We start from the raw sequence: 13,257 nt of genomic DNA on the forward strand, positions 1-13,257 counted from the left end.
TTTGTAGCTAGGTTTAGATTCACATTCAGAGTCATCTTCACTGGATGTTTGAAAGTACGCATCGCGTGAGTTTACCTTGGCACCACGTGCCATGAAGCAGTAGGTAGGAGCAGAGTCATCCTCATCATTAGCATCAGTGTTGACGACGATGTCATTGTCTTCAGTGTTGAAGATGGACTTGGTGACATATGCTGAAGCTAGAGCCAGGCTTGCCACGCCTGAATCTGACGACTCCTCTGACTCCACCTCCTCAGAAGCAGACTCCTCCTCTGACTCCACCTCCGCCTCCTCAGAAGCAGACTCCTCTGAATCCATTTCCTTGCCAACAAACGCACGAGCCCTGCTTGATGAGCTCTTCTTGTATGATGAAGGCTTTGGTGAAGACTTTGAAGAAGACTTTGAGGATTTCTTCTTCTTCTTCTTATCATCAGAATCATATTCTTTGCTCTTCTTCTTCTTGGTCTCATTGTCCCATTGTGGACACTCAGAGATGTAGTGACCAGGTTTCTTGCATTTGTGGCATGTTCTCTTCTTGTAGTCACGAGAGGAAGCTTCATCATTTCTTGAGTTGGATCTTGAAGACTTTCTGAAGCCTTTCTTCTTGGAGAACTTCTGGAACTTCTTAACGAGCATAGCTAGCTCCCTTCCAATGTCTTCAGGATCCCCAGAACTGCAGTCAGATTCTTCTTCAGATGAGGACACAACCTTTGCCTTCAAAGCTCGGGTTCGGCCATAGTTGGGGCCATAGATGTCTCTCTTCTCAGATAACTGGAACTCATGTGTGTTGAGTCTCTCAAGTATGTCAGACGGATCGAGAGTCTTGAAGTCAGGACATTCTTGAATCATCAGGGCCAGGGTGTCGAATGAGCTGTCAAGTGATCTAAGAAGCTTCTTGACAATTTCGTGCTTGGTGATCTCAGTGGCGCCAAGCGCGCGAAGCTCATTTGTGATATCGGTGAGGCGATCAAACGTGAGCTGGACATTCTCATTGTCATTTCTCTTGAAGCGGTTGAAGAGGTTGCGAAGAACATAAATCCTTGAGTCTCTCTGAGTTGAGACACCTTCGTTGACCTTGGAGAGTCAGTCCCAGACTAGCTCCGCAGTTTCTAGTGCACTCACACGGTCGTACTGTCCTTTGGTCAGATGACCATAGATGATGTTCCTGGCAGTCGAATCCAGTTGAATGAACATCTTGACATCAGCAGCAGTGACACCTTCACCGGCCTTGGGAACGCCATTCTTGACGACATACCAGAGGTCGACGTCAATGGCTTCGAGATGCATGCGCATCTTGTTCTTCCAGTAGGGGTAATCAGTGCCATCGAAGACAGGGCACGCATCGGAGACCTTGATTATCCCTGCAGTCAACATAGCAAATACTCCAGGTGGTTAAACCAAATCACACAAAAAAAGGGAGCACCTTGCTCTGATACCAATTGAAAGTGCTATTTATCGACCAGAGGGGGGGTGAATAGGCAATTTTTATGAAAGTCTTCAAAACATGAGGTCTCTGAAGAAAAATAATGGGAATGAACCTATTAACATGCAGCGGAAGGTAGACTACACTAGACAAGCCATAGTCAAGATTGCAATGAAGTGAAAGCACGAAGACTATCAGCAACTAGGTAGTAAGGATCATGATGGAAGATAGTATGAATCGAAACAATTAATAGTCTTCATTCAGTGAAGTCAATCAAAATAGACAGGCAGGCAATGACTTCACGAAGACAAACTGTAAAGTAAAGGGAAGTGAAGGATAGAACCAGTTGCTTGGTGAAGACAAGGATTTGGTAGACCGGTCCCAGTTGTTGTGACAACTGTACTTCTGGTTAGGGAGGCTGAGATTCAACTCAGAAGACCACATCTTTACCTTATACTCCTTGAGCAAAGGACACCCAGTCCTCGCCCAATCACTCTGGTAAGTCTTCAAGGTAGACTTCCAAACCTTCACAGACTTCGTTCACCGGCGATCCACAATGACTCTTGGATGCTCAGAACGTGACGCCTAACTGGCTGGAGGATTCACAGTCCTCAAGTGGAACAAGTCTTCAGGTCACGCAGACAGAAAGACTTCAGTGATGCCTAACACTCTTTGGCTCTACGTGTTTAGCACTTTATCCTCGCAAGGATCTCTCTCTCAAATGGTTCGAAGGTGGGTTGCTCTCAGATGACAAAAACCGTGCACTAACTCTGAGCAGCCACCAATTTATGGTGTAAGGGGTGGGCTATTTATAGCCAGGAGGCAACCCGACCTGATTTGTTCAAAATGACCCTGGGTCACTAAGGAACCGACATGTGTCCAATGGTCGAATTTCAAATACACGCGGCAGCTTGACTTGGGCTACAAGTAAAGCTGACTCATCTAGCTCTGGATAAGATTTGCTCTCATTGTCTTCGCTTGAAGACATATGATTTGGTTGAGCATCACTTCAGTCACTCTGACTTTGTTCGCTTGGACCCCACTTAACAATATGGTGGTTCCTATGACTCAACAAAGAAGAAAAGGAAACTACGAAACAACTATGTCTTCGTACTCCATAGTCTTCACATGAATGTCTTTTCCTGTCATAATCTTCACTATGAATATCTTCACAAACCACCATTGTCTTCAATATCTTCACACATTTTTAGGGGTCATCTTTGGTAGGTAAACTGAATCAATAAGGGACTACTACCTGTGTTATCCTGCAATTCTCACAAACACATTAGTCCCTCAACCAAGTTTGTTGTCAATACTCCAAAACCAACTAGGGTTGGCACTATATGCACTTACACATACTAAGTATTCCTCTGGTGTCAGGGAGTTGCATGATCTCATGGTCTTAGGAATAGATACTTGACATGAAGAAAGCTATAACAATAAACTGATACGATCCACTGTTAAGCTTACGGTTGGGTCTTGTCCATCACTTCACTCTCCTAATGATGTGATCCCATTATCAAATGAAAACTCATGTCTATGGTTAGGAAACCTTAACCATCTTTGATCAACAAGCTAGTGTATTAGAGGATCACTAGGGACGTCTATGTATTCACACATGTATTTAAGTTTCGGTCAATACAATTTTAACATGAATAATAAACGTTATCATGAACAAGGAAATATGATAATAACCAATTTATTATTGCCTCTCGGGCATATTTAAAACAATGAGGCCTTCAATTAGGGTAAAATTTGGTTTGCTAGTGGGATCTACAGCCAAATTAGTTAAAACCTCTTTTGCCTGATCTTGAACATATCCTACAATGCGAGTGGTATTCCAAGATGGAATACAAGAAGAGATGGCATTACACTGAGCTTCTTCATATTTTCTGATGAAAGCATCTACAACTTGATTACTAGATTATTTCTTGTACACAATCTTGTATTGCAATCCAATGATCTTCACAGATGCCTTGTGTTGAATGGAAGTGGTTGGTCTCTGAGCAGTTAATTGAGCTAGACTTTGATGATTGGTTTTAATGAGAAACTCATGATGATGTTGGTAAGATCTCCATTTATCCATTGCTAAATGAGTAGCCATACATTCTTTTTTCATATATGTAGATAGACCTTGATTTTTACCCCCTAATGCTTTACTAAGAAAGGTCACTTGGTTTCCATCTTGCATTAAGAGAGATCCCACTCCACTATGATAAGCATTAGTTTCAATTGTGAACTGTGCATGAAAGTGAGGTAGCTTAAGGACAAGTGCATTAACTAGTTCTTGCTTTAGTGTGAGAAAAGATGTATTAACTAACTCAATCCAGGAGAACACTTGGTTTTTCTTCAGCACCTCAGTAAGTGGCCTATTGATCACACCATAGTTTTTATGAACCTCAGGTAATTTCCTGCTAATTCGAGGAAGGATCTAAGTTGTTTCACAATGGTAGGAGCTGACCAATTTTGAACTGCCTCAGTCTTTTTCTTTTCATAGACACACAAAGGATCCCGTGATGTAAATGATACGCCTCAAACATACTTATAATTTTTTTGTTATGTTTATATCATTTTGCCAGAAATTATGATTATATTAACTCAGTGCCTAGTGATAGTTGTTGTTTTTGCATGTTTTTGGATTTATAGGAAATTTTTTTTACGGAGATCCAAAAATCATGAAATAATTCTACAAAATCATTTTCATCGGGAAGCTTTTGTTGGGCTCGGGGTCCTCCCCAGGAGGGCCCACGGCCTCCACACGCACCCGCCACACAGTAGGGTGCATGTGGCAGGGCTCCTTGGAGCCCCTGGTCGACCTCTCCATCGTGTTTCGATGCCTATATTTTTCGCTCACTCCAAAAATTCTAAATATCGAGGAGTTATTGTGTTTCTGCCACCTCACATCTCTAATACATGGCAATCCAATCTAGAGGAATTTTCCAATATTCTATCGGAGGTGACGCCCGGATAATTAGGCTACAGTAATCCCACGTTAATGATGCTACGTCACCACGATTACTATTGTTAGTCTCGCGTTAGTTCAGAACGATTCAAATTCAAATTTAAGTTAAAGGCAAACAAAAAAAGTTTTCAAATATTAAAACAAAAATGTTCGAAATGCGGCATATAAATCATAGGTAATTGTGGTGGAGAAATCATATTTTTATAAAATAGTTAGATGGACTAAATTAATTAACACGTCGTTACAACAAATAATTAAATGCCCTTTAAGTATTAAACAAATACAACATACTTATTTAAAGTGCCAAATTATTTATGTCAGAGATATAGTTAATAATATTAATTTATCTTTAACTTTTGTATTTCATAACACTTGAATAAAAATAAAACAGAAAAGAGAAAATATATAAAAACTAAAACAAAAAAAGGAAAAGAAGCACCCCCCGCGCTGGGCCAACCGGCCCAGCTAGCTAGCCAAACCGGCCCGGGCCGGCCCCCTCACTCCCCTTATCCCCTCACCCACCGAACCCTAACCCTCGATCCATCCCACGATTCCCACTTCCCCCCACGTCTCCCTCGACTCCCTCCCGTGCGCCGCCACACACACACGCGTGCACGTGCATCACAGAGTGCTATGCTCGATCCCCTTCTCTCCCTCCCTCGCTTTCCCTCGTCCACTCCCACACCTGCACGCACATATCGTGCCAGGGAGAGGAGCTCCTCGCGCCATCCTCTGCTCGGCGGAGGGCCATGGCGCCGCCGCCTCCCCTGCTTGGCCTCCTCCAGCAGCGTTGGAGCAAACCCCCTCCCCATCGTCGTCCACGCTGGCACCCGAGCCTAGCGCCTCGTTGCCCTCCGACCGCGCCTCGCCGCCAACCAGAGCTACCTCGCCGGCTTTGATGCCCCGACGCTGCTGAACCTCACCGTCGCCCGAAGCCGCCTCGCCGGACCGCTTCATCGCCGAATCTCCTTCCCCACCGTCGCTCGTCCCCATCCTCCTCCTCGTCGGACGCCATCGAGCCACGCCGCCCCCTTCCCTGCATCGAATGTGAGCACCGCCCCGTGCTCCCTCTTCCCCCTTGTGCTGAACGCGCAACGCTCGCCGTGGCCCTACTCGGCGCCTTGTCTCGCGCACGCCCGCAGCCGCAGCTGCTTGCTGCTCCCCTGCCCGCTGCTTGCACTGCTTCTGCAGCTAGCGCCGCGCCGCGCCACTCCTAGGTGCTGCGGCTGCTTCCCGCGGCTGCTCACTACTGCTGCTGCCGCCGCCCTAGCTGCGCCTTATCCCACACCCGCGTGCCCAGACCGCCCGCCGCCGGCCGCACCCGGCGCTGCTCGTTGCGCCTGCCGCTGTCGGCTTCTGCCTCATGCCGCCGGCGCCCCTGCTCGTGCGAGACAGATGGGCTGGCCCCTGTTGGATTAGGGACTAATCCCCTAAATGCTAACCCCCTCCTAAAAGTAGTCTATGACATCAGGCCCCACTTCTAAATCAAAAAATAATGATAGATAAAAATATTAATTAATTAATTAATTAATTAACTTAATTAATCTTGTATTAGATTAACCTAATCATTTAGTTAATTATTTAATCATGTTTAATTAACCTGGGACTATGACGAACAGGCCCCACGTGCCAGGGTTGACCTAGTCAACCTGTAGACCTGCTGACATCATGCTGATGTCACGCTGACCCAATAATTACCTTTTCTAATTAATTAAAATCTGTTATTTCCAAAATTGATTAAAGATTTTAAAATTAATATAAAATAATCCGTAACTTCGATCGAAAAACTTTGTACATGAAAGTTGCTCACAATGACGAGACGAATCCGGATACGCAACCCGTTCGTCCGCCACGCATCCCTAGCATAGCGAACACGCAACTTTCCCCCTCCGATTCATCTGTCCGAAAATGCGAAACACCGGGGTTATTTTCCCGGATGTTTCCCCCTTTCGCCGGTACCACGTACTGCTGCGTTAGGGCACACCTAGCACCGCGTATTGCCATGTTACGCTTTGTGATGCTTTGATTGCTCTGTTATTTATTGTGTTCCCCCTCCACTACTTCTTTCCGGTAGACCCCGAGACTGCCGGCGACCCCCAGTACGACTACGGAGTTGACGACCCCTCTCTCTTGCCAGAGCAACCAAGCAAGCCCCCCCTTTGATCACCAGATATCACCTACTCTTCTCTATACTGCTTGCATTAGAGTAGTGTAGCATGTTACTGCTTTCCGTTATTCCTATCCTGATGCATAGCCTATCCTTGCTACTACTATTGTTACCATTACCTGCTATCCTACTGCTTAGTATAGGATGCTAGTGTTCCATCAGTGGCCCTACACTCTTGTCCGTCTGCCATGCTATACTACTGGGCCGTGATCACTTCGGGAGGTGACCACGGGCATATACAATATACTTTACACAGTTACCTTACCTGTGATACTGTTCGGAGATGGGGGCTGAAGGGGCAGGTGGCTCCATCCCGGTAGAGGTGGGCCTGGGTTCCCGACGGCCCCCGACTGTTACTTTGAGGCGGAGCGACAGGACAGGTTGAGACCACCTAGGAGAGAGGTGGCCTGGCCCTAGTCGGCGTTCGCGGATACTTAACACGCTTAACGAGATCTGGGTATTTGATCTGAGTCTGGCCATTTGGTCTATACGCACTAACCATCTACGCGGGAGTAGTTATGGGTATCCCGGCGTCGTGGTATCAGCCGAAGCCTTCGTGACGTCAGCGACTGAGCGGCGCGCGCCGGATTGGAACGTAAGCCTGCTCTTGTATTAAGGGGGCTAGTTCTGCTTCCGGCCGCGTTCGCAACATGCAGGTGTGCTATGGGCGATGGGCCCAGACCCCTGTGTGCTTAGGTTTAGACCGGCGTGCTGACCTCTCTGTTGTGCCTAGGTGGGGCTGCGACGTGTTGATCTTCCGCGGCCGGGCATGACCCAGGAAAGTGTGTCCGGCCAAACGGGATCAAGCATGTTGGGGAATGTGGTGCACCCCTGCAGGGAAGTTAATCTATTCAAATAGCCGTGATCTTCGGTAACAGGACGACTTGGAGTTGTACCTTGACCTTATGACAACTAGAACCGGATACTTAATAAAACACACCCTTCCAAGTGCCAGATACAACCGGTGATCGCTCTCTCACAGGGCTACGAGGAGAGGATCATCGGTTAGGATTATGCTATACGATGCTACTTGGAGGACTTCAGTCTACTCTCTTCTACATGCTGCAAGACGGAGGCTGCCAGAAGCGTAGTCTTCGAAAGGATTAGCTATCCCCCCTCTTATTCTGGCTTTCTGCAGTTCAGTCCATCGATATGGCCCTTTACACTTTTACCCATGCATATGTAGTGTAGCTCCTTGCTTGCGAGTACTTTGGATGAGTACTCACGGTTGCTTTCTCCCTCTTTTTCCCCTATCCCTTCTACCTGGTTGTCGCAACCAGATGTTGGAGCCCAGGATCCAGACGCCACCGTCGACGACGACTCCTACTACACCGGAGGTGCCTACTACTACGTGATGCCCGCTGACGACGACCAGGAGTAGTTAGGAGGATCCCAAGCAGGAGGCCTGCGCCTCTTTCGATCTGTATCCCAGTTTGTGCTAGCCTTCTTAAGGCAAACTTGTTTAACTTATGTCTGTACTCAGATATTGTTGCTTCCGCTGACTCGTCTATGATTGAGCTCTTGTATTCGAGCCCTCGAGGCCCCTGGCTTGTAATATGATGCTTGTATGACTTATTTTATTTGTAGAGTTGTGTTGTGATATCTTCCCGTGAGTCCCTGATCTTGATCGTACACGTTTGCGTGTATGATTAGTGTACGATTAAATCGGGGGCGTCACAAGTTGGTATCAGAGCCGACTGCCTGTAGGAATCCCCCTTCCACACTCCTTGGCCAAAGTTGAGTCTGGACATTACAAAAACTTTTACTAACATGGCTGTGTGCCTTACGGGCCCACGTCGCCATCTGGGTGGTATTAGGATCTTTTACTCCTTGATCCTTACTCTGGGACTCTGAACTCTCTTCTATTCGGGTTAAATGAATTTTGCTAAATCTAACATTAGGATCTCGTTATCACTTTCACCCAGAGAGCCCCTTATTACTGATGATCGTCTGCTGCACGTGAAGACCCTGAAGATACTCACCGCTGTTAACCCGAGAATTTGTGTTCATCGCGTTTACAGTTCCCCTTCCACCGTCAACCCTTAGGGATAAATAATTGCAGTTGTTGTGCTTACATACATCCCTAGTTGGTCTTGTTATTACAAGATACCCCGAAATACTCGTCGTATTTTCGAGAATCCTTTGAGCTTACTGCCTTGCTGTTCTTTGTCACCTGAATACCCCTACGGATAATTCTCGCACTTATCGAGTATCCGCTCATTCCCAGTTGTTCAGGTGTTTCGCCAAAGACTTCAAAATATCATTCGATCTTCCGAAAATCCCGAGCAGCCTATTGCTCTTGAAATTCTCGCTTTCTAGCATTATGGTTAATCCCATAAGTTTCGTAATCTTATTGGCCTCCCTTGTCTTTATCATTTTTAAGTCTGTTGATTCAATATGTTGAGGATGCTCGCATTCCTCAGTCGAATCCTAGGATTCATCCTTCCGGCTCAGACGTCATTTGGATATGAGCTGGTTCTTGACCAATCAATGCCTTGATCGTTTGTGCTTCCAAGTCTGTTGAACTTATTCATTTTCGATCAGAACGATTGCTTATGATCCCTTGAGTTGGAGATCATAAAGTTTCTTTGCATTAAGCTTTGAATTAGTCAGTTGTTTCTATAACCCGATGCCATGGCATTCCTTCTTCCTTTGATTGAGTATCGATACTCACATCAGCCCCGTTGTGAATCGCCATACCCATTGCCGGGTTATTATCTGACAATGTCCTTCACAACCAAAATTATTGTGAGTTCTTTACCTGATACATAATGCCCTTGGTAAATGGTATCATCTGCTTGGCCAACCATGCTCTGCTTTTGAGCTGGTCGTATTTACTATTGAAGCTTGTGGTATATGTTTCCATGATACCCTGACGGGTTGAACCTATGCCTTCCTTTATATGTGTGAACTCGGAAGTTTTCACGAGTCATACTCATCTGGTATTTCACCAGATAAAACTTTCAACACTAATGCCTTTATCAAAGCGAAAACTGAATGGAAGGTTATACATTGAAGAAGTGGGAGTCGACCTTGAACTTTGTGTTCATGCCCATGGACACGATGTAGATCTTATCATTAAAGCTTTTCTTAAATTAATTATTCCCTTGGTATAAGTTCATCTTATCTCTGGGATCTGGCCTTTTGCAATCGTGGTTCCGATCATGTTCTCCTTTAAATAACATTTCTCGTGCAAGTTTAAGCATTTGTCTTCTGCAGAGCAATACCCTAGTCCAATCTCTACTTTGATCTGTCGTCGAGCATTACCCCCCTGGTATCTCGAGATTATCATGGAACTGCATAACCTCTTATGAGTTCTTCATCAGGTATTACATTCTCACGGACTCCAATTTTTCACGGGCTTTGAGTTATGAAACACTCAAGGACACCGATAACGGAATCAAGTCTGCACTGCGATTCAACGAGGATTAGAGATCTTCATCGCTTACAAGTTTAATACTCCATGTCTGTCCTAGCCTGAACGGATACATCATTATCATGCTAATTTTAATCATCAGCATTCTGAATTCTTCAAGGGTATCAACTGAATTCATGATGAGAAATACCATCCTTGCCCCTGATGATTTGTGTTATCATCGGCCACTTTATTGCCTTCCCTCCAACACAAACTTGTTCATGTTTTGTGTTATACCTTGAGTTCCTTGCTATCCAGCATTTGTCCTTCTTTACCTTGGAATATTACCACCTTTTGTGTCAAGAATGTCGTGGTAATTTTACCACCTCTTGAGAATTCTTGGTATAGTAATATCTCTCGCCATTTGCGTTCATTTCTTGGTCTCCCTGTTGTTTCTAACCGGAATACCGACAAATGGTCTGTCATGTGTAAATTCTAAACTTCTAGCGACCCTATTGCTTTGAAGTTATTGGTCTACAGTTTCATTAGAAATCTATTGCTTATTGAATCATCATTCAAACATTGATCGTGCTACCTAGTCCAGATTCCTGGGTGCACCCTTCTATCATTGCTCAGTTGAGCATGTTTCCCTCGAGCATACATCATTATATCATTGATCTGACAAATGATATTTATTGTTCACATAATTGTGGAAATCCATCTTTTGGAAATCTCGATGAATTGTCGCTGAGTTCATCAGCCACCTCATTCTACCCTTGATTTAATAATGAACTCATGATTCGGAACTTGCTTCCCCAGTTCAATTCCCGAGAATCTTACAATGTCATCTTGACAATTTGTGTCGCACCTTTTCTCCTCGGGCCTCCTGAGTCTGAGTTATCCTGACACCAATCAGATCTGAATCTCGGTCAGATATGATGGTTGGAACATATTTCCAAGAGTTATAACATTGGTCTTATGTGACCCGGTAAGGTGGTGTCGTGCCTAGCACACCTGGCCGGTTGGCCATATTGTTATAGATTCCTTTTCAGCAAGGTTATCCATTCTTCCATGAGGAAATTGTAAGACTTATTCTACAAGTTATTCCTGATGGATCCTTTGTGTTTCCAAAGTCTGATCTTCACCTGATGACCATGTCAATGCTTTCTCGGAGCATGCCTATGGTACTTCAATTTTCAACAAGACCATTTGAAGCCCAATGCTAAATGTTTCCTGCTCAATTATCCAAACACCGATGTACGGGTAATGTCATGAAATTTCTCTCCCCTACCTAAGGAGTTTTCTACATTATATATTGTCATGGATATCATGCTCTGCTTGTCCTTGGGAAGGGTATACCCCTGGTATATGTGACAAACACATTATCCTTTCCACTGTTCTGTTTGATCTGATGATCACATTTTCCTTCCATTGGTTTGTTTAAACCTCCTTGTGATCTATAATATATAAGCAGTAATATTTCTCTGCTTATGTAAACACCTCGTTGTACCTCTCTGTCCGCAAGACCCTGTCGCGATTGTTGATGACATTCGATAACCACCGATGGACGAGAACTTTGCCTATTGGTCCACCTCATTTCAACGAGCAGGAGAATGGTTCTCTTCGTCCCTCGCCCTTGGTACCGATGTTGTTGCCGACTTAACCGACGGACTATCCTCTGACATGCCTTGCTCAGATGATCGTGCAAGATGTCCTCGCCCTTCATACTTTTAACCCACATGGTGGGCCCATAACCCATAGTTCCACAGGATCGAAACTTGACTCTCCTGTACAACCTATTGTCAAAGTTATTCCTCGCGCTTGACTTCATATGTAATTCACGTGCCACCTGTCTGTTGATCTATTCTGGTATCAGATGCACTGCTTATTCACATTGCTCTAAACCCCTTCAACACATTGTTTCAGGGAACGACGATTGTCTATCCGCTTCAAACTCCTTATTGTACCTTCTTACCTTACTCTCGATTTGTTCAACTCGAGAGATACTCATCTGTTCATTCACGGGAAAACCCCAGACGATTACCCCTTAAGCATTCTGTCGTAGCCGAGCTACCCCTTACCTTTTCGTAAGTACGATGAAGATCCCGAAGACAGGATGACGACTTCATCATTTTGACCTGAAGCAGAAGTATGAAGGCATCAATATATTGGATTGACCTCTTCAAGAAGAGCAACCAACACCGAGAAGATCCGTTAGAATTTCATAACCAATCTCTGCCCCTTACTCCCCGCCTAAATCTCGGGACGAGATTTCTTGTAGTGGAGGAGATTTGTGACGCCCGGATAATTAGGCTACAGTAATCCCACGTTAATGATGCTACGCCACCACGGTTACTATTGTTAGTCTCGCGTTAGTTCAGAACAATTCAAATTCAAATTTAAGTTAAAGGAAAACCACAAAAGTTTTCAAATATTAAAACAAAAATGTTCGAAATGCGGCATATAAATCATAGGTAATTGTGGTGGAGAAATCATCTTTTTATAAAATAGTTAGATGGACTAAATTAATTAACACGTCGTTACAACAAATAATTAAATGCCCTTTAAGTATTAAACAAATACAACATACTTATTTAAAGTGCCAAATTATTTATGTCAGAGATATAGTTAATAATATTAATTTAGCTTTAACTTTTGTATTTCATAACACTTGAATAAAAATAAAAGAGAAAAGAGAAAATATATAAAAACTAAAACAAAAAAAGGAAAAGAAGCACCCCCGCGCTGGGCCAACCGGCCCAGCTAGCTAGCCAAACCGGCCCAGGCCGGCCCCCTCACTCCCCTTATCCCCTCACCCACCGAACCCTAACCCTCGATCCATCCCACGATTCCCACTTCCCCCCACGTCTCCCTCGACTCCCTCCCATGCGCCGCCACACACACACACGCGTGCGCGTGCATCACAGAGTGCTATGCTCGATCCCCTTCTCTCCCTCCCTCGCTTTCCCTCGTCCACTCCCACACCTGCACGCACATATCGCGCCAGGGAGAGGAGCTCCTCGCGCCATCCTCTGCTCGGCAGAGGGCCATGGCGCCGCCGCCTCCCCTACTTGGCCTCCTCCAGCAGCGTTGGAGCAAACCCCCTCCCCATCGTCGTCCATGCTGGCACCCGAGCCTGGCGCCTCGTTGCCCTCCGACCGCGCCTCGCCGCCAACCAGAGCTACCTCGCCGGCTTTGATGCCCCGACGCTGCTGAACCTCACCGTCGCCCGAAGCCGCCTTGCCGGACCGCTTCATCACCGAATCTCCTTCCCCACCGTCGCTCGTCCCCATCCTCCTCCTCGTCGGACGCCATCGAGCCACGCCACCCCCTTCCCTGCATCGAATGTGAGC

The sequence above is a fragment of the Triticum urartu genome, chromosome 6A (genome assembly GCF_056163025.1).
Source record: "Triticum urartu cultivar PI428250 chromosome 6A, HENAU_Tu73, whole genome shotgun sequence".
Lineage (NCBI taxonomy): Eukaryota > Viridiplantae > Streptophyta > Magnoliopsida > Poales > Poaceae > Triticum > Triticum urartu.